Source organism: Salvelinus fontinalis, chromosome 6 (assembly GCF_029448725.1).
Source record: "Salvelinus fontinalis isolate EN_2023a chromosome 6, ASM2944872v1, whole genome shotgun sequence".
Classification (NCBI taxonomy): domain Eukaryota; kingdom Metazoa; phylum Chordata; class Actinopteri; order Salmoniformes; family Salmonidae; genus Salvelinus; species Salvelinus fontinalis.
The window spans coordinates 32,038,731-32,045,333 of NC_074670.1; positions in this window are offsets into that span (position 1 = coordinate 32,038,731).

Sequence of the window (6,603 nt, forward strand, 5' to 3'; positions counted from 1 at the left end):
TGCATTCACGCACAGTTAAATAATATAAAACAGTTCAAATAATAATGTTAAAAAACAGAAAATTCTCTGCACACACAGGTGGCTAATTAACACAGCAAGCTCGTGCTAGCTGTGACATCATCAGTCACTCTTAAAAGGACAGGCTTTCTTACAGGCGAGTAAAACGGAAATGAATATAGCACTGCTGTTTCCGATCAACGAAAATGTTGTAGTTAATGAACTAATGACAACAAACTAGCATTTCATGAGTTCAATTAAGAAAAAAAAGGATAGGATTCTGATTGGGGTGACAAAATCCTAGACTTATCAAACACTTTTAGGATGAATGTACTTTTAATCCGTCTGTCTGCATATTTCAAAACATGTTACTTTCTCGTCAATTATCTTGACAAAATGTATACTTAACTTAAATCAAACAATCCTCCATCATTAACACAATGGAAAATTTGAAAAATAAAAATAAGTAAAACATAAAAACACAATGGAAAGGTCAAATGCTTTATTATCTAAATGTTGAAAGTGCGTGGGTGACGGAGAGAAACAAACTTGTGCAGTTTGAAGCCATGTGGCAGAGAGTGGTACGGGCGCAGGAGATGGGAGTGTGAGTAGGTGGGTCTGGGCAGGGGTGGCTTTGTGGATGTTTGTGTGTGTGTCTGTATGTTGTTGTTTGTATGTGTATGTTTTGTATTGTTTAAAAATATCTTAAATTAAATCTTACACATTTTTAAAAATGAATAAACCTATCGGATCCAATCTGATTACTTTTGATTTCCAAAAAGATTCCAATAGGATTCTGATAGAGATGATACAAAATCTTATAGGATTGAGAAAATCATACAGGGTCCAATAGGATTACTTTTGATTCCCAATCGAATTCCAATAGGATTCTGACACAGGTGACACAAAATCCTACAGGACTGTAAGAATCCTATAGGATCCAATATGATTCCTTTTTATTTCCAATAGGGAAAAAGTAGTCCAATAGGATTGTGATAGAGGTGACACAAAATCCCATATGATCGTGAGATTCCTATAGGATTCTATTGGAAAAATCCCTAATCGTATAGGATTTTTAAACTAGCGCCCCAACACCTTGACAGAGCTTGAAGAATTTTGAAAAGAATAATGGGCAAGTATTGCACAATACAGGTGTGCAAAGCTCTTATGAGACTTACTCAAGAAGACTCACAGCTGTAACCACTGCCAAAGGTGTTTCTAACATGTATCGACTCGGGGATGAATACTTATCTAATCAAGGTGTATTAGTGTTTGATTTTTCATGAATATTTAAAAATGTTAGAATTTTTCTTCCACTTTGACATTACAGAGTATTTTGTGTAGATCGTTGACCCAAAAAATTGCAAATAAATCCATTTTAATCCCCCTTTGTAACACAATAAAACGTGAAGAAATCGAAGGGGATGTAGACTTTCTATAGGCACTATAAATAGGTGGTCTTTTTTATGTATTTATTTTCATTTATTTGACCTTCATTTAACTAGGAATTTCAGTTAAGAACAAATTCTTATTTACAATGACGGCCTACCCCGGCCAAACCCTAACCTGGACGACGTTGGGCCAATTGTGCGCCGCCCTTTGGGACAACCAATCACGGACAGTTGTGATACAGCCTGTTGTCCTACATTGCCCACACTGTCCAGCCTGATCCAGTGTGCCATGCCGTGTAGGAACTAGGGACTCAGAGGGAGACAGCAGGAGCTTTCATCTGTACTCTCTCTGTCATGTTTTGTCTTTGATCTTCATGTCTTGTCCCTGTGCTTCCCTCTGCTGGTCTTATTAGGTTCTTTCCCTCTTTCTATTCCTCTCTCTCCTCCTCCCTCTCTCCCTCCCCCGCTCTCTCTCTCTATCGTTCCGTTCCTGCTCCCAGCTGTTTCTCTTTCTCCTAACGACCTCATTTACTCTTTCACACCTGTCCCCTATTTTGCCCTCTGATTTGAGTCCCTATTTCTCCCTCTGTTTTCTGCTTCTGTCTTTGTCGGATTCTTGTTTGATGTTTGCTGTTCTGTGTCCTTGTTCCGCCCTATCGTGTTTTTGCCTTCATCAGATGCTGCGTGTGAGCAGGTGTCTAGTGGTCGCGTCTCCAGTCGTTCATCTCTACTGACGAGAGGATTTCAGTTTTCCTGTTTTGTTTTTACCTTAGATATATCAGGAGTATCGTTTTTGTCTAAGACTGGAATAAAGACTCTGTTTCTATTTCGTCGCTTTTGGGTCCTCCTTCATCAGCATAACACTCTCACTGTCATTATGACTTCATTAGGCCTCACCCACCCATAAAGGGAAATTCTGGTGTAATTCTACAGCTTACTGTAGTTCCATGGATAATTCTCAATGGGACACTCATCGACAGTCACTCACACATTTACATTTACATTACATTTAAGTCATTTAGCAGACGCTCTTGTCCAGAGCGACTTACAAATTGGTGCATTCACCTTATGATATCCAGTGGAACAGCCACTTTACAACAGTGCATCTAAATCTCTTTCACGCATGCAAAAACGCACGGATGCACGCACGCACGCACGCACGCACGCACGCACGCACGCACACACACACACACACACACACACACACACACACACACACACAGTATGTTTATTTGGAAAGGAATCATAGAGCCCCCCCCCACCATCATCTATTTATCAATGTTTGTTTTGTATTCACTATTACTTTGTAGTCATCTGAAAATATAATCTCGCAAAACAGTAACTAAGTCTATAGCATCATTAGGAGCATTGATCACCACAGTACATGTGGCATGGCATGACATCTAAACACGCACTCTGACATGCGTACACATACTGAAACTTAAACACACATACTGTACACACCTCTGATTGGATAAACACGCTGCGTAAACATTCAGATACATTAGAAATGTCAAATGACAGAAATACTGTTTCTCATCACTCAATGGACATATGTTACAACATTGTCTGGATTTCCTGTGCATGTGTTTGTAATTTGTACCTAGAGTGTACGTGTGTGGATGACCCGTTTACTGGAAGATGTGTACGTGTGTGTTTTCCATGTATGCGGCTCTCACTCTGAGCATGTGTGTGCACGGTGTGTGTGTGTGTGTGTGTCCAAGAGTCTAAGATCAATAATCTTGATTAGATTTTCTCCCATTCTCTCCTGCTGCTTTTGACAGTGACATAAAGTCTCAAAAACATCAGGTTTGATCAAAAGCTTGCTCCCATACTTTCACTTCCCTCCATGCGGTCTCAAACACAAACACCCACACACTGACACACACACTCACACGTTGAGAAACAGCTGATTGACCACGTCCACGTCCAATGGACGTGGGCGTGATTTCTCAACCCCATTTCTCACCAAGCCGCAAAGTATGTTTCACACCGAACCACCTCTTCTGTCTGCGTGGTACCAAACGGTACGATGAATAATCACATTTTGAACAAGTGTGTCCTTCAGACATCAATGGGAAAAGGTGGTTTCCAGCTCGAACTTATTCACAGATATGAAATGTGTTTTATTAGTCACAGTGTTTGGAGCCGTTGGTCTGTTTCTGGTCTGGTCAACAGAAATCACATTGGAAAATGAAATAACAGCAAGATGTTTGCTTCATGTGTATTATGTGTATTATGTGTATTATGTGTATTATGTGTATTATGTGTATTATGTGTATTATGTGTATTATGTGTATTATGTGTATTATGTGTATTATGTGCCGTTATGGTTAAATGTGCAGCGATCCTGATCTCTGCTTTTACAGAAATGGGCCGTCAGCGCAATGACATTGACACCCTTGCCCTTGGTGTCATACTGAAAATGTTGTGAGAGTGTGGAGATGTACCAGGGACTGAAAGGGTGACATACTGAATGGCATGTCTTTCAAGAGGACGATGAGGTGATACGATGACATGAGAGAATGATTGCTGGAGTGTGCCAGTGGAAAGAGGGGTTAACTTCCACCCAACCTTCCTTTTCAGGTTTCTGTCTCTTCTCTGCACAGGATAACATGAACCGCAACAGATGGGACCCCCATAACCCCCTGTCCCACGTCCCCCTGTCTTGTCACACACACACGCCGCCCCCTCCTAACTAAGCCAAGCACATGGTCTCCTTTTCCTTGAGAGGGGTTTAGACCTCGCTGCCACAGCCAATTAGTCTGGCTGACTGCATCCTGGACTAATCAGCTCTGCTGTCCTCACACACACACACACACACACACACACACACACACACACACACACACACACACACACACACACACACACACACACACACACACACACACACACACACACACACACACACACACACACACACACACACACACACACACACACACACACACACACACACACACACTCTTAACTCCTATTGTCTCCAGCATGTCCACTTGTGTTTACATGATCAATGCATGTCTCTATGTTAGGGCTTGTGTGAGTAGTATTCACACCGCTTGAATTTTTCCACATTTTCTGTGTGGTAATAATTTAAATGGATTTAATTGTCATTTTTTATCAACGATCTAAACAGAATACTTGAATGTCAAAGTGGAAAGAAATGTTTAATATTTGTAAAAAAACAAACACAAATAGCAATAGATTTTCAAGCAGATTTAAGTCGAAACTGTAACTCGGACACTCTTCTTGGTAAGCAACTCCGGTGTATATTTGTCCTTGTTTAAGGTTGTTGTCCTGCTGAAATTCATCTCCCAGTGTCTGGTGGAAAGCAGACTGAACCAGATTTTTCTCTAGGATTTTGCTTGGGTTTAGCTCCATTCTATTTATTTTTTATCCTGAAATGCTCCCCAGGCCTTAACAACTACAAGCATACCCATAACATGAGGCAGCCACCACAATGCTTGAAAATATGGAGAGTAGTACTCAGTAATGTTTTGCATTGGATTTGCCCTAAACATAACACTTTGTATTCAGGACAAAAAGTTAACTGCTTTGCCACATTTTCTATGCATCACTTTAGTGCCTTGTTGCAAACAGGGTGCATGTTTTGGAATATTTTTATTCTGAACAGGCTTCCTTCTTTTCATCGGTTTTCTCCTGTCGCAGCCTTTAAACTATGTAACTGTTTTAAAGTCACCATTGGCCTCATGGTGAAATCCCTGAGCGGTTTCCTTCCTCTCCGGCAACTGAGTTAAGAAGAATACCTGTATCTTTGTAGTGACTGGACGTATTGATACACCACCCAAAGTGTAATTAATAACTTCACCATCCTCAAAGAGATATTCAATGTCTGATTATTTTCTTTATTTACCCATCTACCAATAGGTGCCCTTCTTGGCGAGCCATTGGAAAACCTCCTTGGTTTTTGTGGTTGAATATGGGTTTGAAATTCACTGCTCGACTGAGGGGCCTTAAAGATAATTGTGTGTGTGGGGTACAAAGATGAGGTAGTCATTCAAAAATCATGTTAAAATAAATCATGTTAAACACTATTAAAGTCACTACTATGTCCATGCAACATAGTGACTTGTTAAGCAAATGTTTACTCCTGAACTTATTTAGGCTTGCCATAACAAAGTGGCTGAATACTAATTGACTCAAAACATTTCAGTTTTTCCTTCTTAATTAGTTTGTAAACATTTCGAAAAACAAAATTACACTTTGACATTATGGGGTATTGTGTGTTGGCCAGTGACCAAACAATCTAAATGTAATCCATTTTTAATTCAGGTTGTAACACAACATTTATTCAAGGAATGTGAATACTTTCTGAAGGCACTGAGGATTTACACTTTAGCAGATGCTCTTATCCTGAGATACTAGGATTAAGTGCCTTGCTCAAGGGCACAATGACATATTTCCACCTAGGCTACGCAGGGATTTGAACCAGCAACCTTTCAGGTACAGGCCCAACACTCTTAACCACTAAGCCACCTGCTGAGCTGTGTGCCTTTGTTGCCTATGTGTGTAAGGGGATTTTATGAACAATCATGTATCAAATCAAATCCAAATTAAATCTAATAAAATCAAATGTTATTGGTCACATACACGTGTTTAGCAGATGTTATTGCAGGTGCAATGAAATGCTTGTGTTTCTAGCTCTGACAGTGCAGTAATATCTAACAAGTAATATCTAACAATTTCACAACATATACCCAATACACACCAATCTGAGTAAAGGAATGATGAATTAAGAATATATAAATATATGGACGAGCAATGTCAGAGCGGGATAGACTAAGATACAGTAGAATAGAATACAGTATATATATATGAGATGAGTAATGCAAGACATGTAAACATTATAAACATTATTAAAGTGTTTATCAAACTCTTCTGTGTGTGTTTTATAGCAAGTACAGTGTGTGTATGTTTGATTTTGGGTGTGTGTGTGTGTGTGACAAACACGCACACACTCGTGTACACATACGTGCTCGTTATGGATACCCCTCAGTCCGAGCAACTCCTTGGATGCATTCAGAACAGATGAAGGAAGTCAAATTATGGAACAAAACTTAAATGCACAGATGAAAAACTATACGAAAATGGTTATAAATAGTTATGCCTCGTAAAAATAGCCTTTGAAGGCACGACAAATGCTAACATGCAGTTTTTCTGAAAGTGACTAACTCAGACAGAAGGTATAAAT